Here is a 24631-nt window from a genome sequence, read left to right on the forward strand (position 1 = left end):
AACAAGCAAAAAGATGCAGTATGGTGTAGGGAATGGAAAGCAGCAAAGCACCAACACAATGGACTACCCCAATTTAAGCAGGGGACTAAACTGGAGCTGAACATAACATTAAGAGCCACTCAAAGACAACAAGGATGCATGATGGGAGTATTTAGTTTGTATTTAATATTCTTGTAATTAATAAAAACAGCTGATAAGAATGGTGTTAGTCTACATTTTAACTTCCAACACTGTACAGTAGGTGGCAGTATGAGGTCCACCATTGACCACAAAGCAGTAGAACAAGGACAACCAAGCTTGCTACCAAGAGACTCAACATGGCTGAGGATGGTACACTACGCTCCCAACATGCAGGCCTGCTGGTGGTACCTTCAGTTATCAGACCCCTCTCCTTTGGAATCATCTACCAGTCAGGGTCTGGGAGGCAGACCCCCTCTCTACTTTTAAGAGTAGGCTTCAAACTTTCCTTTTTGATGAAGCTTATAGTTAGAGCTGGATCAGGCTTGGACCAGGTCTTAGTTATGCTGCTATAGGCTTGGACTGGACTTAAGGGTCATGCATGAACTATCATATCTTAAAGAGCTCATGTTGTCAAATTACCCCTTGAGAACACTCCACTCCCAGCATGCAGGTTTGCTCGTCGTACCTAAAGTCTCTAAAGTAGTATGGGAGGTAGAGCCTTCAGTTATCAGGCCCCTCTCCTTTGGAATCACCTACCAGTCAGGGTCCGGGAGGCAGACACCCTCTCTACTTTTAAGAGTAGGCTTCAAACTTTCCTTTTTGATGAAGCTTATAGTTAGAGCTGGATCCGGCTTGGACCAGCTCGTAGTTATGCTGCTATAGGCTTAGACTGACACACTGGGATTCTATCTCAACCCCCTCATCACTTGATTCACACTGTTTCTGAGGATGGTACACTACGCTCCCAACATGCAGGCCTGCTGGTGGTACCTAAAGTCTCTAAAAGTAGTATGGGAGGTAGAGCCTTCAGTTATCAGGCCCCTCTCCTTTGGAATCACCTACCAGTCAGGGTCCGGGAGGCAGACACCCTCTCTACTTTTAAGAGTAGGCTTCAAACTTTCCTTTTTGATAAAGCTTATAGTTAGAGCTGGATCAGGCTTGGACCAGCTTGTAGTTATGCTGCTATAAGCTTAGACTGACACACTGGGATTCTATCTCAACCCCCTCATCACTTACTTCACACTGTTTCTGAGGATGGTACACTACGCTCCCAACATGCAGGCCTGCTGGTGGTACCTAAAGTCTCTATAAGTAGTATGGGAGGTAGAGCGTTCAGTCATCAGGCCCCTCTCCTTTGGAATCACCTACCAGTCAGGGTCCGGGAGGCAGACACCCTGTCTACTTTTAAGAGTAGGCTTCAAACTTTCCTTTTTGATGAAGCTTATAGTTAGAGCTGGATCCGGCTTGGACCAGCTTGTAGTTATACTGCTATAGGCTTAGACTGACACACTGGGATCCTATCTCTAGTGATGCAAAGTTAGCTATAATTAGGACATGGCTGATGGTGCCAATTGGCTAGGCTAGGCCTCAACTCCACCGCTTGCCAGTTTGGATTCAACATTTCCAACATGGCGGCCATTTTTGTTTGGCTTTATAACATCTCTACTCTAAACTGTTATTTTAGCTCATGTGTTGTTTGGAAGCAAACTAATATTTGATCATTTCCAGATGTTTCATATCAATTGAAATTTCAAAAATTCCTCAAAAAAGGGCAAAAGGCCAAGAAAGATGGCTTCCAAAGGAAAGGTGCAATGTGGTTCAACTTGCCCTAAGTTATTGGTAAGTTGGTCTAAGTCTGTTGATAATTGATCTAATTTATTCAAAGTCAAATTTCAGTTTATAGAATTGTCCCTTTTTTCTTAAAGCTAACCTTAAAATAAGAAAGTAAATGTTAAAAAACATGATTTTTTGAAATAGGTTTTCTTCTTGATGTGTGAGTTACTGTTAAAAAAAGAAAATTGACCTCACCTTTATAATTCATTACAAACACAATGACATGTCTGGTAAGGTGTGTTGAATTGAAAAAATTTTACTGAGATGTCTGCATAACAGAATTTGCTTCTCACAGGTCAACACCTAACAGCCAGAGTCAGTCAGGTTAAAATGGCCTGACAAGATTTATTCCTTCCATTCGACTTGACATTTATTTAAGCACTGAGCTTAGCCCTGCCCGGGGTCACGAACCCGACCTTGCTTTAATCCTGCACCACCCCACACCATCAGAAGCACATCTGTCTACTAAGGTTTGCCAATTCGGAGTTCTGATATTCCTCAGATGAAATTTTATGGTTGCCCTGCCCTCCTCCCACTCTTCTGCTCTCCTGGTTCTGCACAATGTAACCTCTGTGCTTCTCTTAGAGAGGAGTGGAGAAGGCAGACATGCTTTTGTACGATGCTAACACAGCAGAGGTAGCTTGCTACATCAAGTTACACCGAGTTTTCACACGGTACAAGTCATTTAAGAGACTGGAGTGTTTCTGTGACAGTCAAAACAATGTTTTATGTGTAGAAAAATAAAACCCCAATTCCAAAAAAGATGGGACGCTGAACATTTTTACTGTTTAATGGGAAATATCTGCTACTTTTAATCTTAGGCTGCGTATTCGCCAGCAGCAGGCACTTAAGTGTCAACTAATGGACTATACAGTGACGTCACAGCCGTACTGGAGAATGAATAGCCTGCTAGCACTCTACACTGCATATAAAATGAACACAAGTACAACACGTGGGCGAAGGTGTGAAACTTTTGAATGAATATTAAAAAAAATGTACATCGGATACCCGTCCAAGTCTTCTTCTTCCACAGACTGTTTACGGATATGAATAGTAGCAGCCTCCACTCAGCCTCTTTACAAGGACCCATTTAAAGTGTGTGGGGGCTGTGCATCGAGCGTATAGCAGCCGGATCTCTTGAGTATTCGATAATGTGTATTCATTACTGCGCACTCCATTTTCCATGGAGGGTGAGGGGATAGAAAACCTTTTTTTAGATGAATGAATAAACATGGAAATGGCCAGGAAGCTCAAAGAAGCATGTGTTGTTATCTTGATTAAATTGCTGCCATATTATTGTGCAATAGTTGAGATTAAAGAGAAAAAAAGGTTTCAAATAAGAGAGAAAAAAGTCCCAAATGAGAGAGAAAAAGTCTCAAGTTTGTGGGGGAAAAGTCTCAAATTATGGAGAAGAAAGGTTTCAAATTAGAGAGCACAAAGTTCCACATGAGAGAGTAAAAAGTCTCAAGTTTGTGAGAAAAAAGTCTCAAATTATGGAGAAGAAAGGATTCAAATGAGCAAAAAGTCCCAAATTATAAAGAAAAAAGGTTTAAAAGAGAGCAAAAAGTATCAAGTTTGTGAGAAAAATGTTTCAAATAAGAGGGAGACAAGTGACAAATGAGAAAAAAAGTCCCAAATTAAAGAGCAAAACGTCTCCAATTTGTGAGAAAAAAAGACTCAAATTATGGACAACAAAGGTTGAAATTAGAGAGCAAAAAGTCCCAAATGAAAGCACCAAAAGTCCCAAATTAGAGAGCAAAAAGTCTGAAAGTTGTGGGGGAAAAGTCTCAAATTATGGAAAAGAAAGGATTCAAATTAGAGAGCAAAAAGTATCAAATTTGTTAGGAAAAAGTCCCAAATAAGAGAGCAAAAAGTCTCAAGTTTGTGGGGGAAAGTCTCAAATTATGGAGTAAAAAGTCTCAAGTTTGTGAGAAAAAAAAGTCTCAAATTATGGATAAGAAAGGTTTCAAATTAGAGAGCATAAAGTTCCAAATTAGAGAGCAAAAAGTCTCAAGTTTGTGAGCAAAAAGTCTCAAATGTTTGAGGAAAAAGTCCCAATGAAAAAAAAAGAGAAAAGTGACAAATGAGAGAATTGAAGTGTCACAGAGCAGGTCAGAGACTCAGGTGCAGAACAACAGAGAGACACAGCAGACCAGCAGATACAAGAAAAAGATGTTAATAAAACAACAAAAGATCACAGTGTAGCACTGGCAAAAAATGGAAACAAAAGGAGGCAGAGCAAACACCTAAAAACTCTCTACACTACAAGGCTGACCCAGAGAGAGAACAGGGAACCTTGGCTGGCAGTCCGAAAAAGAGAAGAGTTTTGAGGGAAGGCAGGCTGAGGAAGTGTGCAGCGTACCTGAAGGAATTCCAGAGTTACTGCAGGAACAGGCAAAGCTTCAAACAGAGCAGGCAGAGTTGGTCCGGGATCTGTAGCACAGGAAACAAGAGGTTAATATACAGAGTGGTAACAAAGACATGGTAGAGCATAAGCTAATTCAACTGAGTGTGTTATCCAACGGTCCAGTCAGGCTTTTATGGCAGAGGAGATGACTGGTGGACCACACTGGTGATTGCCAATCGCCTGCACCTGTCTGAATTCACACACCTCACTCAGGCTCACCTGGGGAAAAAGGAAAGAGGAGGAAAAGCAGAGATGGCCACTAAGCAGAGCTGGAGGGCCTGACAGAAAGTGCAAAATTACAGAGCAAAAAGTCTCAAGTTAGTGAGAAAAAAAGTCTCAAATTATGGAGAAAAAAGGATTCAAATTAGAGAGCAAAAAGTATCAAATTTGTTAGAAAAAAGTCTCAAATTATAGAGAAAAAAGGTTTAAAAGAGAGCAAAAAGTCACAAATGAGAGCAAAAAGACTCAAATTTGTGAGGAAAAAAACATTCAAATAATGGAGGAAAAAAGGTTCAAATTAGAGAGCAAAAAGTCCCAAATGTAAGCACATTTGGGGAAAAGTCTCAAATTATGGAGAAGAAAAGTCCCAAATTAGAGATAAAAAAGGCCCAAATTAGAGAGCAAAAAGTCCCAAATTAGTGAGAAGAAAGGTTTCAAATTAGAGAGCATAAAGTTCCAAATTAGAGAGCAAAAAGTCTCAAGTTTGTGAGCAAAAAGTCTCAGGAGAGGCAGGGCAAAAAACTAAAAACTCTCTACACTACAAGGCTGACCCAGAGAGAGAACAGGGAACCTTGGCTGGCAGTCCGAAAAAGAGAAGAGTTTTGAGGGAAGGCAGGCTGAGGAAGTGTGCAGCGTACCTGAAGGAATTCCAGAGTAAGTGCAGGAACGGGTGAAGCTTCAAACAGAGCAGGCAGAGTTGGTCCGGGATCTGTAGCACAGGAAACAAGAGGTTAATATACAGAGTGGTGACAAAGACATGGTAGAGCATAAGCTAATTCAACTGACTGTTATCCAACGGTCCGGCTATGAGTTGTGACTGAAGTCAGGCTTTTATAGCAGAGGAGATGACTGGTGGACCACACTGGTGATTGCCAATCGCCTGCACCTGTCTGAATTCACACACCTCACTCAGGCTCACCTGGGGAAAAAGGAAAGAGGAGGAAAAGGAGGGGGGAAGAGAGAGACAGCCACTAAGCAGAGCTGGAGGGCCTGACAGAAAGTGCAAAATTAGAGAGCAAAAAGTCTCAGATTAGTGAGAAAAAAGTCTCAAATTATGGAGAAGAAAGGTTTCAAATTAGAGATCAAAAAGTATCAAATTTGTTAGAAAAAAGTATCAAATTATAGAGAAAAAAGGTTTAAAAGAGAGCAAAAAGTCCCAAATTAGAGAGCAAAAAGACTCAAATTTGTGAGGAATAAAGATTCAAATAATGGAGGAAAAAAGGTTCAAATTAGAGAGCAAAAAGTCCCAAATGTAAGCACAAAAAGTCCCAAATTAGAGAGCAAAAAGTCTCAAGTTTGTGGGGAAAAGTCTCAAATTATGGAGAAGAAAACTCCCAAATTAGAGATAAAAAAAGTCCCAAATTAGAGAGAAAACAGTCTCAAATTATGGAGAAGAAAGGTTTCAAATGAGAGAGCAAAAAGTATCAAATTTGTTAGGAAAATAGACTGAAATTATGGAGAAAAAATGTTCAAATTAGAGAGCAAAAAGTCCCAAATGGAAGCACAAAAAGTCCCAAATTAGAGAGCAAAAAGGTTTAAAAGAGAGCAAAAAGTCACAAATTACAGAGCAAAAAGTCTCAAGTTTGTGAGAAAAATGTTTCAAATAAGAGAGAGAAAAGTGACAAATAAGAGAGAAAAAAGTCCCAAATTAGAGAGCAAAAAGTCCCAAATTTGTGAGGAAAAAAGACTCGAATTATGGAGAAAAAAAGGTTCCAATTAGAGAGCAAAAAGTCTCAAATTTGTGAGGAAAAAGTCCCAAATTAGAGACATATTAATATTTCAATAGTCATAAAACAGTGTGTTTAATAGACATTTATTTCAGGAAGTTTGAAACACATTAAAGCTCCTTTCCTTACATATGTTTCTTCTTTCTTCATCCTAAAGATGGCCACATGTCCTCAAACTGAATATAGAAGAAGAGGAAGCTCCATGTTGGTGACTAGCCAAACGGACAGTGGAGCTTGGAGTGATGCACTAATCTTGTTATTGTTTCCAAATGCAAAATGGCTTTTGGAAAGGCGTTTTATCTCGCAGAGTGCAGTTTCTTTGCCTGAGTCAATAGAATGTTGGATCACTGCAAACCAAAATGTCTCTGGTGTCTGTTGTCTGCCAGCCAGTTGGATGGTCGGATGCTGAGGACTTGTCAGATGCATTCCCCCCCCAACCGGCTCTTTTCTCTGGCTGTTCAACAGTAATTACATTCAAACTGTTGACCTTTTCAGGACCTGTCAACGTTATTTAAATGTCGGGTAATTTGTCCGCTTAAATATTACAGGAATTGGGTTTGAACATGTTTTTCTTTGAATTAGTCAAGTGGATTATTTCTGTTGTGTGTTTCATCATGTTTACAGGCTTTTCTGTGAAAGCTTGGAACACCATGTTATTATTTTGAAAACAAGAAGGCCTGCTCAGAAATGAAAACTCTGAAATATGTGGAAGTGGTTGGCTATACAAGTGTTTTAGTAAAACATACAGGAATAAAAGGGTCATAACTCTTCAGCAGGATATTAGGACCATGAAAACAATAAAGTAGTGAAGATAAAGAAAGGAATGGAGGCAGAGGAGAAGAAGGAATTCTGAGATTTAAGTCTCAAATATGTGAGATTATAGAGTTGCAGATAAGTGACGACAAGTCACAAATTCATGAGAGGAAAGTCTGAAATTTGTGGAAAATAAAGAGAAAAAAGGTCACAAATTAGAGAGAAAAACATATCAAACCAAGGAGCAAAAAGTCACAAATGAGTGAGAAAAAAAGTCTCAAAATAAAGCGAAAAAAGTCCCAAATCAGAAAGAAAGATAGTGGTTGGTTGGTTGGTTGGTTGGTTGGTTGTTTGGTTGTTTGGTTGTTTTGGTTGGTTGGTTGGTTGGTTGGTTGGTTGGGTTGGTTGGTTGGTTGGTTGGTTGGTTGGTTGGTTGGTTGGTTGGTTGGTTGGTTGTTGTGTTGTTTTGGTTGGTTGGTTGGTTGGTTGGTTGGTTGGTTGGTTGGTTGGTTGGTTGGTTGTTGTGTTGTTTTGGTTGGTTGGTTGGTTGGTTGGTTGGTTGGTTGGTTGGTTGGTTGGTTGGTTGGTTGGTTGGGTGGGTGTTGTGTTGTTTTGGTTGGTTGGTTGGTTGGTTGGTGGGTGGTTGTTGTGTTGTTTTGGTTGGTTGGCTGGTTAGGTGTTGTGTTGTTTTGGTTGGTTGGTTGTTGTGTTGTTTTGGTTGGTTGGTTGGTTGGTTGGTTGGTTGGTTGGTTGGTTGGTTGTTGTGTTGTTTTGGTTGGTTGGTTGGTTGGTTGGTTGGTTGGTTGGTTGGTTGGTTGGTTGGTTGGTTGGTTGGGTGGGTGTTGTGTTGTGTTGTTTTGGTTGGTTGGTGGGTGGTTGTTGTGTTGTTTTGGTTGGTTGGCTGGTTAGGTGTTGTGTTGTTTTGGTTGGTTGGTTGGTTGGTTGTTGTGTTGTTTTGGTTGGTTGGTTGGTTGGTTGGTTGGTTGGTTGGTTGGTTGGTTGTGTTGTTTTGGTTGGTTGGTTGGTTGGTTGGTTGGTTGGTTGTTTTGGTTGGTTGGTTGGTTGGTTGGTTGGTTGGTTGGTTGGTTGGTTGGTTGGTTGGTTGGCTGTTTTGGTTGGTTGGTTGGTTGGTTGGTTGGTTGGTTGGTTGTTGTGTTGTTTTGGTTGGTTGGTTGGTTGGTTGGTTGGTTGGTTGGTTGGTTGGTTGGTTGTTGTGTTGTTTTGGTTGGTTGGTTGGTTGGTTGGTTGGTTGGTTGGTTGGTTGGTTGGGTGTTGTGTTGGTTGGTTGGTTGGGTGGTTGGTTGGTTGGTTGGTTGGTTGGTTGGTTGGTTGGTTGGTTGGTTGGTTGGTTGGTTGGGTGTTGTGTTGGTTGGTTGGTTGGTTGGTTGGTTGGTTGGTTGGTTGGTTGGTTGGTTGGTTGGTTGGTTGGTTGGTAGGTTCGTTGGTTGGTTGGTTGGTTGGTTGGTTGGTGTGTTGTGTTGTTTTGGTTGGTTGGCTGGTTAGGTGTTGTGTTGTTTTGGTTTGTTGGTTGGTTGGTTTGTTGGTTGGTTGGTTTAGATTGATTAGTTGATTGGATAGTTAAGTTTTTGGTTCTGATTGGTTGATTGGATGAAAAAATGAATTCAAATGAGAAAAAAAAAAATCACAAATTACAGCTGAAAGAGTCACATTGTAGAGAGAAAAAAGTCAAATTTTTGAGAATAAAAGTCATTAGACAGAATTAAGCCCCAAATTAGAGAGAAAAAGTTGCCAATTAGAACCCAAAAAAGTCAAAGTGTAGATAGAAAAAGATAGAAAATTTGTGAGGAAAAGCTAAAATTAGAGAGAAAAGTCATCAATCAGAGAGAAATACGTACATTAAACAGAATATACTCCAAAACATTCTCATAGTGAAAGTTCAAAAACACAAACAAACATGAAATGTAAGCTTTGCAGGAGGCGGGCAGAACGGCAGGACGGGATTTGATTGGTTTCCTCATTTGGCTCCTGATGGCAGGGATTGGTTGGCTTTTATCAGTTAAAACCAACAACTTAACCAACAAACTGTCCAACAGAGGCAACAGTCCCCATTATTAAACCTTGAGGGAGCTATTATTGCGAATATTAATACATCAATTAAATAAACCATCAATATGGACACATGGGACGTTTTTTAAAAAGGGGCAAAAAAATCAATATTTGACTTTTGAGATCAAAGCACCAACTCCCATCAATCAATTCTGCAATTAAATACAGAATGTGTCCCCGCAGCGCTTTCTTTTGTTTCTACAAGGATTATCCTGTAAGTACAGTTTGACCTTTCAGTTCCAGATGAGACTGAGCAGACATTGTAAACTCAGAATTCCTCCACACGCTGTGTTTTCTCTCTGCCCGGTCGTCTGATTTACGATGACGCTTCAGGAAGATGCATGTGAGCCTCAGCGCTCTGAGAGAGATGCCGTTTAACGCCACACAATTGCATCTTATTTCCTGGCCTTCCTTCTGACACGAACTGTGCCAGCGTCTGATCCTCAGTCCTCGCATGTGCGGCTCGGCAGGCAGTGCGGAGGCATTATCACCTTCAGGCAGGGGGACTGGGAGCGGAGGATTACCCCATGCAACAGTCAAATATTGCTTGACTCTGAGCCATTATCCCAAAGCCCCCTTATTCACTCCTCATCCTTGCATTCATCACCCCCAGATCCTTGAGCAGCTCTGCCGCCTTTTCACTCCGCACACACAGCATGTGTTGCCACTGCCTTCTGGGGACATTTCTCTCTCTCTCTCTCTCTCTCTCTCTCTCTCTCTCTTTGGTGTGTATGCACAGTTGTGTGTCGTCTACAAAGAAAACACTGGCAGCCACAATGAAGGCCAGCGCACATTGACTGAGCAAAAAGGGGATTACACCTTTTTTTCTGCTCTAATTTAATTTATATTTTAATCCTCTTCTGGATGTTGTGAAGATTTGAGAATGGGTCAGTTTAGAAAATGTTCTGACGTAGATTTTCTGACATTAAGCTGCTAAATGCGTCAGTGGAAGCAAGGGGAGACAAACAGAGCATTTGAGAGGTTCTATTCTTCATGCTGAAGAGCTCCTCTTTGTTATATTCAAATACATGTCTTTACAAACGTACCTCCTTCTTGAGTCCAGTGGACTTCAGGTACTGACAGTGAATGATGTTGCAGCACCTTTAAAGACTCAACACCAGGTGTTCCATGTTAATCAATCAAGCTTGATTCGTCAGCTTCACCCGGCCTCAGGAGGGGAGGGAAGGACCAGCAACACAGCTTGAATCACTCTCTGTGTCCTACAGTTATTCACAACACAGTATTTAAAACACGTCCTTGGTGGTATCTATGTGCAAAAAGTGGAATTGAAGTAAAGCCAAATACAAAAAGCATGTATGTGTGTCACATAACAAGAGCGCTTCACACAAGGCCTCTGGATTTGACATGTAGTAGTTAAGTGGCAGCACACCAGCAGTGGTAGTGAGGAACACAAATACACATTGAAATTTAAACATCAAACCATTTCAAGGTGCTTTCAGTATTCACAGCTACGTAGTGAAACGACTGGCATTACTATTAGGGGTGGCTGTGGTTCACGGGTAGAGTTAGTCCTCTTCACTGGATGGTTTGGGGTTCCATGACAGGATCTGTTGTCTACATGTGACAGCAAATTAATCTATTTCCATCTTTAGCATTCATTTAGTTTGATCTCGTTTTGATTGGTTTTGATTGATTGTTTAAGTTGTTATGTTATTGGTTGTCGTTGGTTGGTTGGTTGGTTGGTTGGTTGATTGATTGGTTGGGTGGTTCAGATTGATTGGTTGGTTGGATAGTTATTGGTTTTGATCGGTTGGTTGGTTGGTTGGTTGGTTGGTTGGTTGGTTGGTTGGTTGGTTAAGTTGTGGTTGGTTGGTTGGTTGGTTGGTTGGTTGGTTGGTTGGTTGGTTGGTTGGTTGGTTGGTGGTTGGTTGGTTGGTTGGTTGGTTGGTTGGTTGGTTGGTTGGTTGGTTGGTTGGTTGGTTGGGTGGTTGGTTGGTTGTTTGGGAGTATGGTTGGTTGGTTGGTTGGTTGGTTGGTTGGTTGGATAGTTATTGGTTTTGATTGGTTGGTTGGATAGTTAAGTTGTTGGTTTTGGTTGGTTGGTTGGTTGGTTGGTTGGTTGGTTGGTTGGGTGGGTGGTTGGTTGGTTGATTGGTTGGATAGTTATTGGTTTTGATTGGTTGGTTGGATAGTTAAGTTATTAGTTTTGATTGGTTTGTTGGTTGGTTGTTTGGTTGGTTGGTTGGTTGGGTGGGTGGGTGGGTGGGCGGGTGGTTGGTTGGTTGGTTGGTTGGTTGTTTTGGTTGGTTGGTTGGTTGGTTGGTTGGTTGGTTGGTTGGTTGGTTTGTTGGTTGGTTGGTTGTTTGGTTGGTTGTTTGGTTGGTTGGGTGGGTGGGTGGTTGGTTGGTTGGTTGGTTGGTTGGTTGGTTGGTTGGTTGGTTGGTTGTTTTGGTTGGTTGGTTGGTTGGTTGGGTGGGTGGGTGGGTGGGTGGTTGGTTGGTTGGTTGGTTGTTTTGGTTGGTTGGTTGGTTGGTTGAGTGGTTGGGTGGTTTAGATTGATTGGTTGGTTGGATAGTTAAGTTATTGGTTTTGATTGGTTGGTTGGATAGTTATTTCTACTTCTACTTCTATACAGCTCTGTTAGTTTAACACTGAATCTTATTATTCTGTAATTGTTTGTTATTTTGTGTTTTATTTCTATTTCAGCTTTAGCAATGATTACATATGTTTTTCATTCTAATAAAGCCCTTTGAATTGAATTGTATTGAATTGGTTGGTTGGTCGGTTGCTCTGTGTTCTGTTGTATATATGTAGCCATGTTAAATCAGAAATCAGATACATATTGTTTAACTTGTCTCAGGAGAAAATGAGTCAGATCTACATCTGTCTTGAAACCTCTATTCTCTTTAACCTCTCTCTATTTTTCATAAGCATCGACAGCAATTATCCTAGCTTAACCCCATGTCTGGTCATGGAGCTCTTTAGAAAAAATACTGAAGTAGAATCAGTTACCTGTTGATCTGAACCACTCCACTTACCCACTTCTATCGCTGCAAGACCTGTGATAACTGGTCTTGTATGAGGGGCGTTCAAAACACTGATTTAATTCAGTAAATAAGTTATATAGTGCTCCCTAGTACGAGTTCATGACCTCAGGTAAGATTCTTTACTAGCTACATGTACATGTTTTCAAATATATAAGATCTGCAAAGGGTCTAAAGTGCTCTTAGTGTATTTGTTAGTCCCGAGGGTTAGAGAGACTGATGCAATAATAAGCGGGTGCTTTTAAGGAAGCTCCACTGGGTCCCTTTAGCTCCCATTAACCCTCACTGCAGCGTGCGTCAGGTGACTGTCAGGCAGTCAGCAGTGCTTTAGAGTTTCAATGCTGAGCGGTCCTCGTGATACGTCAGCAACTTCAGAACCTGCAGATGAGGACTGGGTGGAGGAGCGGGGGGATTCCCGGGGGATCAGTCGTGTCACTGCGGCAGACTGAATACTGATTGGCCTACGCACGTGTGTGTGTGTGTGTGTGTGCGTGTGTGTGTGTTTGAATCAACCTTTCAAGTCTCGTTAGAGGGGACTTGCTGTGATTCTATCTACCTTCCTCTGTTTCTTTTGGGGTTGACCCTTCCGGCACCTTGCGCTGTTGTAATTGGAGCCAAGGGGGTCCAAGCAGTGTCATCCTCGTCTGGCTGAGCCCACACACACACACACACACACACACACACACACACACACACACACACACTCCCTCACACACACACAGAATCACAAGGAGTCCTGTCATCAATAACGACCCTAATGCTTGTGGGTGTTAGAGATGGTAAGGGGGCCTTGAATTGTGATTCATCACGCCAAACAAAGCACACACACACTGTCACTTTAAACACACACACATGCACAGCCTACACACACACACACTACACACACACTACGCAGACTGATGATCATTAATGAGGACTGGCTCGTCTATCCCTGCACTCTCTCTCCTGCTGTCCGCTCTTTCATTACCCAACATGAATACCTCACTTGTTATCCTCTCTCTCTCTCTCTCTCTCTCTCTCTCTCCCCCTCACCCTTTCATTCTGACACACACACGCGCACACACACACACACACGCTGCTCTTCTCTTGAGCATCTCCCACCATCTCCAACATGACTCCTTGTCTCCGCCTGTGGTCCCAATCCATGTGTTATTGATGGAATCCTCTCAGACGCTCATGCACACACACACACACACACGCGCGCGTGCACACACACATTGCCCACTCAGGCTTCCAATCACACACATAGCGAGACCCTGGTGACTAATACTAGCTGATCCTCAGTGACCAATAAAAAGAGCCTCGAGAGTGACAGGTTGCTCTGCAGCTCTGATTTATTAAGTGGGGTCTCCAGTCTCTCCCCTCGCCTTAATTACATTCCCCTCCTCTCTCTTCGGTCCTCTCTCTTATTCCACTCCTCACTTTCTCCCCCCCTCTTTGAAACAAGAACCCTGTAAAATTAGCAGAGGATAAGAAAGGAGGATAAGAAAGGAACCGCACTGTACGAGGAAAACACAACGAGACTGGAGGGATAGGTGTGGAAATAAAGCGAGGGACGGATATAGATGGATGATAACAAAGTAATCTGGCGGGGATTGCGAGGACCAAGGTAATGGATACTGCAGATCCCAGAGATAGTGAGACAGGAGGAGGATTAAGTACTGGAAAACAAAATATTACTTCTGCAAGCACAAGGCTAAGTGATGAAAAAGGCGCCGGTTTGTTGCAAAAGTTGAAATATACCGAGTGTTTTTCTCCCCGCTGTATGTCACAGAGGCAGTTCACCTCACGGTTTTATATCTCCGTGTGTTACTGCTCTTCTATTTGTGACGGCTGATACTGTAAATCTCTGCCAAATGTCAGCAAATAACTCAATTGGCCGGGGCAGAGGTGCTCTATTTACCAGGAGGAGGCGGTGGAAGGGTGGAAGGTTAAATAGCTGTTTCACTGTGTTTTACAATACGAGGGGTCAAAGGTCAAACCCAGCAGAATAATACAGACATAAGGTGGAATTGGTTTGGCCCTGAATATGCTAAAATAAGTAAGTTTGCAAAGTCTATATTAGTCCATTTTTCTAACAGGGGCATTCAAGAGGGGGGCCTAGAGGGGGCATCAGCCCCAGCTAAAATCTGTTAGCCACTGAGGGTGCTACCACATACTTTTTAATTAGCTGTATGCTAGGTCATGAGCAAGTCTTAGCTCTAGAATAGCTCTAGGCTTTGTTGCAACCGCAGACAGAAGTAAATATTGATAGTAATAATAATAATAATAATAATAATAATAATAATAATATTTAATATAGAAATAATGCTAAAAATAAGACAATAATAATAACAATTATAACTCAACTTATAATAATAATGAGAGTTATAAAACAATAATATTTATTCAAATAATAACAACAAATGACAAACAAAAATTAAAATGATAATAACAGAACAAAATCTAACAATAATAATAATAAAATGTCAAAACAATAATCAAAATAACAAAAATAATAATAGTAAGTTAATAATAATAACAATCATAATAACGTGAAAAATTATAGTATAATTTAAAAAATAAATAAATCAAAATTATTAAAAAAATAAATAGTAATAATAATAATAATAATAATAATAATACGATAATAATAGTAATAATAATAATAATAATATTACTAACAATTAAAAAACAAATAATAATAATAATAATAATAATTATAATAATTATAATAGTAATAATAATAACAATAAAATGTAGAATAAAAATAAAAATAATTATAGTTATGATTATAATTATCATAATAACATGAATAATTATAGTATAATTTTAAAACTAAATCAGAATTATAACAAAATTAAAAAATTAACAATTAAAAACAAATAATAATAATAATAATAATAATAATAATAACAACAATAATAATAATAATAATAATAATAAAATAACAATACAATACAAATATAATAATCATATTAGCAATATGATAATAAAAACAACAATAATAATAACAATTATAGTAACATGAACAATAATAATTAATTTAAAAAATAATTAATACCGTGCAAAATATTAAATATACAAATCCACAACAATAAAAAATAACAATATTAATAATAACAACAACAATAATAATAATTTTGTGAAAAACAGCAACAATAATAACAATAATAAAAATGATAATAAGGATAATTCCAATACTATTACTACTACTACTACTACTACTACTACTAATAATAATAATAATAATAATAATAATAATAATAATAATAATGATAATATTAACAACACTTTTATTTTTATAGCCCTTTCAATCACATGCTTTACAGGTGCACATTTCTATAATATAAACTATTAAAAATGCACCTTGTGCACTAAATGTAGTGGTAATTGATTGATTGCTTGAAATCTTTCTCTATCTTGTCTTATCTGTTTAAATTTCACACATTCAGTCATTCAAACTTTTCAATGCTTCACATCCTTTTTTGTTAATAAAGGACTTTAATACACTCCACTAATATACCAGTTTCTTTGCATTACCTTGATGTGAGTATGTTGCCTGAAATAACACCACAGCCTCAGTGTATGAATCGAGCAGAGGAAGGTGACTGAGACTACAGTCCTCAGGCGGCACATGCTGCATCACTGAAGCGTGTAACATAAAAATTGACTTTCTTTATTGATCTCTGGATCATAACGAGAATATTCAGTTACAAGAGCACACATGCAACCATCATCTCCATGTGAATTGAGGCTCAAATCTCGTAGGAAGGTGATTGGGATGGTTACCAAACCCTGACCCTCCATGATTTCACCACTGCTGTGTCACATTTCCTAATGAGCGTTAATCACAGGAGTGTCACATACATGTGAAAACACTCATGCCTCATCCTGGAGGGCTTTTATTGATGGTTTCAGAACGCACTGACAAGTGATGTGCTTTCACTCTTGGATGGGAAGATTTGTTATGCATAAAAACACTCAAATAAAAAATTACAGCTGCTCCTGCTTCCTTAACAAATCACTCATACATTTGTTTATGGGGTTATTTGATGATTTATCAAAGACTTCGGAAGTAGACGTCACCTTTTGAACCGTACCTGTCAGAACCCTTTGTTGTTGTTGTGGAAGCGCAAGTTGGAGTTGACAGGTGATTTAACATTTTCGGCTTTTAAAACAACCGCGAGCTGACAAACTCGATCAGCTTGTACATATCATGGAGAGGAAGGGTCACCAAATAATAAATGAGTGGAATATATTATGCTTTAAATCTCTTTCATGATGATACAAACAAACAAAAACTTCAGTCTTGATTGGGGGAGTAGCAACACGAAACCTAAAATGTTAAAAAATGTAGGATGATGAAACAAACATCAACTGTTTCCAAATCACAGCATACATTGCTGTGTGTCGACATAAAAAATAGATTGAGTCTGTCCTTGATGCATATGTAAGAAGACTCCACTAGAAACACAGCATGTCATTTTTCCATATTAGCGTAAATCTTGAAAATGTTAAATTTAGACTTGCTGTCAAGTCCATAACATTACAAAGTTTTTGGGAGTTCAGACTACAGAGCATCCACTAACTGCTTTTGTTTTCTTTCCTTTCAGAATCACAATGACAAGTCAAGATCCAACAATAGGTGGAGTCCTGTCCGGGGTACCCAGCAATGCCCAATACGTGCAGAACTCAGCTGCCAGGGTTCTCACGCACACCAAGACCTGGCAGCACATCATCCCCATTCTCTAATGTACCCCATCACCTATAAGCTCCTCCTCCTCACCTATAAATCCCTGCATGCCCTCGCCCCCCGATACCTGGCTGACCTCCTCCACCAACCATCCCAGAACTTAAGGTCTTCAGACCTGGGTCTCCTCTCCATCCCCCGGACTAAGCTGTGGACCTTCGGGGACAGAGTCTTCGGTGGGGCAGCCCCTACTCTGTGGAACTCTCTCCCTCCCAACATCGGCAGCACCCCAACCCTGGACAGTTTTAAGAAAGTAGTCAAAAGGCACCTTTTTCCTCAAGGCCTTTCCCCAGTAGATATCCCCACCTACCCCCCAGACCCCCTACCTGATCCTGTGAAGCAACCTTGGGTTTCTTGAAAGGCCCTATATAAATATCAGTTATTACTATTATTATTATTATTATTATTATTAAAAAGATTCATTAGTAACTGGTTTCAAATTTTCAGTTGCAATTTTGGACATATTGTGTTTCCCTTCATTTTTGTCCCCAGTCTTTTCCAGTAATCTTCTTCCTAGTGTTGTCCAGATTTCATTGCTTGTGTTGCATTATAATTCATAACCCCTGTGTTCCTGAACTCTGTGTGTGTCCTTCCTGTTTTATTTCCTCGCTCCAGTGTGTCAGGTCTAGTTTTACTCCCTGTCTTTGTGTGTTTTCCTGCCTCAGTGATTGTGTACCCTGCCCTGTGTCTTGTTCGACCCCTCTGTTTGTACCAAGTCTCTGTGTTTCCTCCCTGCTTTGTCGGTTCATTGCATCGTCTTCCAGTGATCTTCTGTTTCCTGTTCTCTCCTCCTGTGATCTTACAAGCTTCTGTTTGGATTTTGAGTCGTACATTTTGCTGTTTTGACTTGTTATTAATAAATCTGCAAGTCTGCACATGGGTTCCTCTCCCTTTTGTTTTATTACTCATGGTGACAGTGAAAGCTCTATGAGGGATTGGCTGCCAAATTACGCCTCTTGGCAACTCACTTTCTTTTAAGTGATTAGGATTTCAAAAGTCCAGTACCATCAGATTTGGGCCTGGCCTCATTTGGCCTAAATTTAACATTTTCATGCACAGATTTAGCCTCAGTGTTAAGTTGTGTGCCCATATAGCAGACGCCTTGGGTTCAATCCCAGCCTGTGGCCCTTTCCTGCATGTCATTCACCCACTCTTTCCCTGCTTCCTACGCTATCCACTCGTCTGTTAGTGAAGGTGTAAAAACACAAACTATAAAAATAATATTTAACATTTTCAGGCGCGGATTTAGCCTAATGGTTAAGTTGCATGCCAATGTAGTGGGTGGCCTGGGTTCGATTCCAGCCCCGGGGCCCTTTCCTGCATGTCATTCCCTCACTCTCTCCCAGCTTCCCACGTTATCTACTTCTCTGTCAGTAAAGTTGTGAAAGCCAAAACTATAAAATAATAAATTTAACATTTTCAGGGGCAGAGTTAGCCTAAATGTTAAGTTGCGTGCCCATATAGCGGGCGGCCTGGGTTCGATTCCAGCTTTCTCACGCTATCCAGTCCTCTGTCAATGAAGGTGTAAAAGCCCAAACTACTAAATAATAAATTTAACATTTTTGGGGAAAGAGGATTTAGCCTAAATGTTAAATTAAGTGCCCATATAGTGGACGGCCTGGGTTCGATTCCAGCTTTCCAACGCTATCCACTCCTCTGTCAACGAAAGTGTAAAAGGCAAAATAATCAAAATAATAAATTTAACATTTTCGGGGGAGGATTTAGCCTAAATGTTAAATTAAGTGCCCATATAGTGGGCGGCCTGGGTTCGATTCCAGCTTTCCCACACTATCTACTTCTCTGTCAATGACAGTGTAAAAGGCAAAATAATCAAAATAATAAATTTAACATTTTCAGGGGCAGAGTTTGCCTAAATGTTAAGTTGCGTGCCCATATAGCGGGCAGCCTGGGTTCGATTCCAGCTTTCCCACGCTATCCACTCTGCTGTCAATGAAGGTGTAAAAGCCAAAACTATAAATATCATAAATTTAACATTATCGGGTGGGGGTGGGGGGGGGGGGGTATGCCTTATGGTTAAGTTGCGTGCACATATAGCCGGGGCCTGGATTCGATTCCGGCTTTCCCATGCTATCTACTCCTCTGTCAATGAAGGTGTAAAAGCCCAAACGATAAAAATAATACATTTAACATTTTCGGGCGTGGATTCAGTCTAATGGTTCAATTCCTTCCCATAATGCGGGCGGCATGGGTTCGATTCCACCTTTCCCACGCTATCCACTCATCTGTCAATGAAGGTGTGAAAGCCAAAACTATAAAAATATTCAATTTAACATTTTCAGGCACATATTTTAGACTAATGGTTAAGGCCTGGGTTCGACTCATGCTTTCCCACGCTGCCAATGAAGGTGTAAAAGCCCAAAACTATAAAATAATAAATTTAACATTTTCAAGATTTACACTAAAGGGCAGGGGCTAAACTAATTTGCCACCCAGAAATCTTCAACTATGATTGTCTTCTGTCTTAGGCTTAGGTTCCTATATTCCTCTGCACTACAGCTCAAAGCATCAGTAAAGGCACATGAAGTGACTCATGGTTGCCAGATCAAAGTGCATCTAATTGCTCATCCTGATGTATCTCCACGTGTTGCCCACAACATCTTTTCCTCAGCAGTGGCAGGTACAATGATCTCCCTTTAAGTGCTCCCCTTCTCACAAAGGCTCAGTTCAAAGGCATCCTGCTCAATCTTCAAGGGTCACTCCTGTCAATCCATGCTCTCTCGCTGGAAGTATGATTACTCGACATTACCCAGAATACCCAAATCCCCTTTGCGTCGCTTTAATGAACACACAGTAAAGCTTCGTCCTCACCATGTGGCAAGGCCATGACCTATAGCCTTCTGCTTAATCAAACTCTGGGCTTTGATGTGTGATTATTGCTTACTCAGGAGGTTCTAGCAGCAGATGGGTACAGTTTGGAAATTTGGGGGTGTGGTTTTGGAGTGGGTTTTGCAAAAATCAGCCAAACCTCCAAAATAAAAGACTATTAATATGACATTAGTGGAGGTATAGCTTGAGAAAGTAGGTCTTTGAGGAGGTATCTCATTACTTTTAATTGTGAATTGTGAACAGCTGAGCTCATGTTTTATGGCCGGTATGCAAAAAGGCCTTTCCCCACTAACATGCATGATTCTGCTCTTTACAGATTAATTACACCACTGCATACTTAGCATTAAAGTGGACATAAAGGGAGTTTCATGTAAATATTTAATACAGATATATATGAATTTTACCACTCTCTATTATGGATAATACATTATTCCTCTCACTTATGAATTGCTGCTGGTTCCCCGTGCTCCACATGAATAATGTAAACTTGGCGTATACGCAGAATTCTCCAAATGCACTGTGAAGGAATAATGTATGGTTTTTTCCTCTCATTTCCTCCCCTCCACAGGGCGTTGTTCAACACAGGGGCTCCAGCTGTGTCTGGGTGCGTTTCATTATTTATCTTTTCCTGCCCGTCTGACCTCATCAGAAACACGAGTCAGTGGTCAGTCGACAGATTCCTGACTCCCCGCGCCGGAGCCGCTCTCATGACAATAGATGAGACATTGACATTGACATTGAACTGGACATGAGAGCTAAGCTGTGGGAGGCGGGGGGGAGGAGGGGGGTGTCTGGCGTGGACGTGTTTGTCATGCTGGGGCAGATGTCTGGGTAGTGTTTGCGAGCATGTCTGTTTGGCAGACTGTTGCATTCAATGCTTCCACCGTATGGTTTAACCTCAATGGAGCATATGAAGGGAACTCGTATGTTATTCACTCATGACTTAAAAATGACACTCTTGGGTGTGCTGTCAAATTCCTAACATAAAACATATATATATTATATATTTTTAATGATGAACTGCAAAAAATAACATGACACTGTCCAATCCTTGTGCTTAAACTCAACTCATTCCCTTGTTAACATTAAAACTGACAGATAAGATGAAAATCTGGAACTAAATCTGTACATGGGGTTGATTTTAAGCTAAATTTGCCACTGGCCTTTGCTTATGTAATGGTGACTTGTTGGCCCTGTGTTGGGATTCTGCTAGCATAGCATTCATGCTACAGCTAGTCAGTTATACCCTAGGACAGGGGTTGCTAAACATTTCAGCCCGTGACCCCCAAAATATAGGTGCCAAAGACTCGTGACCCCCAAAAGATAGGTGCCAAAGACTTGTGACCCCCAAAAGATAGGTGTCAAAGACTCGTGACCCCCAAAAGATAGGTGCCAAAGGCTCGTGACCCCGAAAAAATATAGTTGCCAAAGACTCGTGACCCCCGAAAGATAGGTGCCAAAGACTCGTGACCCCCAAAATATAGGTGCCAAAGACTCGTGACCCCCAAAAGATAGGTGCCAAACACTCGTGACCCCCAAAAGATAGATGCCAAAGGCTCGTGACCCCCAAAAGATAGGTGCCAAAGACTTGTGACCCCCAAATTATAGTTCCCAAAGACTCGTGACCCCCAAAAGATAGTTCCCAAAGACTCGTGACCCCCAAAATATAGTTCCCAAAGACTCGTGACCCCCAAAATATAGTTCCCAAAGACTCGTGACCCCCAAAATATAGTTCCCAAAGACTCGTGACCCCCAAAAGATAGTTCCCAAAGACTCGTGACCCCCAAAAGATAGATGCCAAAGGCTCGTGACCCCCAAAAGATAGGTGCCAAAGACTCGTGACCCCCAAAAGATAGGTGCCAAAGACTCGTGACCCCCAAAAGATAGATGCCAAAGGCTCGTGACCCCCAAAAGATAGGTGTCAAAGACTCCTGACCCCCAAAAGATAGGTGCCAAAGACTCGTGACCCCCGAAAGATAGGTGCCAAAGACTCGTGACCCCCAAAAGATAGGTGCCAAAGACTCGTGACCCCCAAAAGATAGGTGCCAAAGGCTCGTGACCCCCAAAATATAGTTGCCAAAGACTCGTGACCCCCAAAAGATAGGTGCCAAAGACTCGTGACCCCCAAAAGATAGGTGCCAAAGACTCGTGACCCCCAAAAGATAGTTGCCAAAGGCTCGTGACCCCCAAAAGATAGATGCCAAAGGCTCGTGACCCCCGAAAGATAGGTGCCAAAGACTCGTGACCCCCAAAATATAGGTGTCAAAGACTCGTGACCCCCAAAAGATAGGTGCCAAAGACTCGTGACCCCCAAAAGATAGGTGCCAAAGGCTCGTGACCCCCAAAATATAGTTGCCAAAGACTCGTGACCCCCAAAAGATAGGTGAAATAGATAGGTAAAATTTGAACTAGATAATAAATAAATAAATTAAATTAAACAAATATAAACGAAAATTTTCACAAGATAATAAATAAATAAAATAATGTGAAATAAAACTGTTCTAGGTTTTGTTTTAGGGCTGATTTAAGAAGTCATTATTATGACTTCATATTTAAACCCAAATCTCCATCTTTTCTTTTAATAACTGGAAATGCTCTCCCATATGTGCCGTATGTAAATGCACCCTTACCCCTCTTTGAAGGTGGAGATGCAGCACTGAGGTGGGGTCACTGCAGCGGATATAACTCCAATCTGTGCATTTCACATACCTGTGACCTTTTTTTTATGCACTGGGAGGGAAAGTATTGGAGTGGGGGGTTGGGTTGGGTGGATATTGCAGCTGAATGCCACATATGGGGAGGAGTCCTATGAGAGCTGCAGTTTCGAATATGTAGAGGTATTTTCGTATTTAAATGATTTTCCACAATCTCTGGAAGCATTTTTGTTTGCGGGACCCGAGGGTGCAGAATTTGGTGCAGAGAAGGGTCCAATGTTTGCGGCAACATTCGCTGCAATATTTAAAAAATATAACGCATGGATGTACTTCAACACTGAGTCTGCACAGCCAGCTGTCACTCTGTGCGTCACTGTGCACAGAGACTTCTTCTTGCACTTTGCACATAACCCTGAGAGTAATTAAGAGCTTCTCCAGGCTTCATCATCAAATAACCCACTTTTCTTCCCCCCTTTCCCCCTCTCTCTCTCTTTTTTTTCTTCCTCTGCTTCCCAGAGCTGGGGGAGTTCAGTACATTAAAATATGACTTAATCAATATTCCTGCGATGTTCCTTGGTTACGGTGGGACACCTGAATGATAAATCCTTGGTGTGTGGACGTGTGATTAAAGAGTTTGACGAGCTGCATCTCTTTGCAGGAAGTATTATGGATTAGTGCAAACTGATAATTAACAGATATAAAACGTGATAAAGCAGGAAGGCAGACAGGTAGCAGACTGCAGGCAATCGCCCAATAAAGTCAAAGAGTTATTCCTTTGGTAACTCATGACTCCCTCCCGCACTTGTTGCCCTAACTCGATGTTGAAAGACTTCTCTTCTAGCTAGATGCTGGACTCAGGCGTGAACTTAAACCGCCAGGCCAACGACGCCCATGTTCTTCCATCACCTTTTCTTCAGTCTCCTTCCTTGACATGATGAAACCAAAATGCTTCCAGGTATCAGATTTGAAAGCCGCTTGGTGTCTGCCAAATTTGCTCCATCAGATCTACTGCGGTGAGCAGAGTGCAAAGAATGAAGGGCACACATGGGCATGGTCCCACTTCCTTTTTGGAAGAAGAATGGTCTGCAGAGCTGGAGATCGTGTATATCCATGTTGTTTAGCCTACCGAATTAGCATGCTAACCAAAATTTGCATGCTAGCCACATTTTTTACCAATATGATGCTAACAGGAAGTAGTGGTTTTACCTCACCTTACGGTCTATGGTGTCAACAAGCAGAAGGAACTCTTCTTTGGAATGGTGTATGATAGTGAAAGTTAATAACCATTGTCAAGGGGGTTTGGACCAATCAGAATGCTGCCAGGCAACTAAAATACATGTGAGAAAAACAATGAAGTGTCAGAATATGAAAACTAATATGTCCAAAAGTGAAAACAAACACTGGGTGTAATAAAAGTTTCTGTTTGGATGCTTTGGACGAAGTGCCAACACAAAACTTTCAGCTAACCAACTCAATCCATGACAATCCCCCCACTTTCCTGCTAATAATCTAACCGCCCTCTGTCGGGAAGCTTGTTACCACTCGCAATCTGAAATAACAACATCTCTGGAAACCGCTTTGGTTTTCAGATCGGATCCGTCCCCTCCACATGCGATCGTTTGTAGCCATGAAAGTGTTGCAATCGCAAAGAGACATTGTCGTGAGTCTGTTTACTTACCCGAAGCTGCTGGGCATCAATTAGCCCCATCGCAAGCTGTGAGGCGGTGACCCCTGCGTCTGTCTGCTTGCCCTCCACTGAGGCGAGCCCAGACCTGCAATATGCTGGCATGAATGCAGTCTGTGTGTTTATTTCTGAGACCTGAATATGCTTTCTGTCTTATATCCCCCATTAAGTCCTTCAAGAAGAGAGCTTTCATGTATTATGTGGTGTTGACAGTTGCATTAGGCCTGTTTAATGTTACAGAGAATGTGACTGTAATGTTTTCAGCTTTGTGTCCACAGAATGTTCTTTAGTAACATTCTCGAAAAACATTCATACAATTTTAAGTGACAACAGTGCTCGAAAATTATGCCCAAATGTTCTTGAAATGTTCTCAGCCCCAAGTTTTCTTTATGTTCGCTCATAATGTAAAAACATTCAATAATCTAAGACTGTTATCAAAACATCATTTGAATGTTGAAGATAAACATTTTGGGGTTTTTTTAAAATTGTGTTTGGACAAAATGTTCTTCTTTCATTAATAGTTGACAACACAAGAACATTATTTCAATTGATAAACATTCTTAAGCTGTTTTTTGAATATTACACTGAAAACTGTGTCTGTTACCTAAAGAATATTATCAGAACATCATCTGAATGTTAAAGACAAAATGTTCTTCTGACATTAAAAGGAAGCCACAGCTCGGAGCTTGTTCAGCTCATAGACTGTATAAAATACAACTCAACCCCTCCTCTGTTTTTCATT

Source organism: Notolabrus celidotus, chromosome 24 (genome assembly GCF_009762535.1).
Source record: "Notolabrus celidotus isolate fNotCel1 chromosome 24, fNotCel1.pri, whole genome shotgun sequence".
NCBI classification, from domain to species: Eukaryota; Metazoa; Chordata; class Actinopteri; order Labriformes; family Labridae; genus Notolabrus; species Notolabrus celidotus.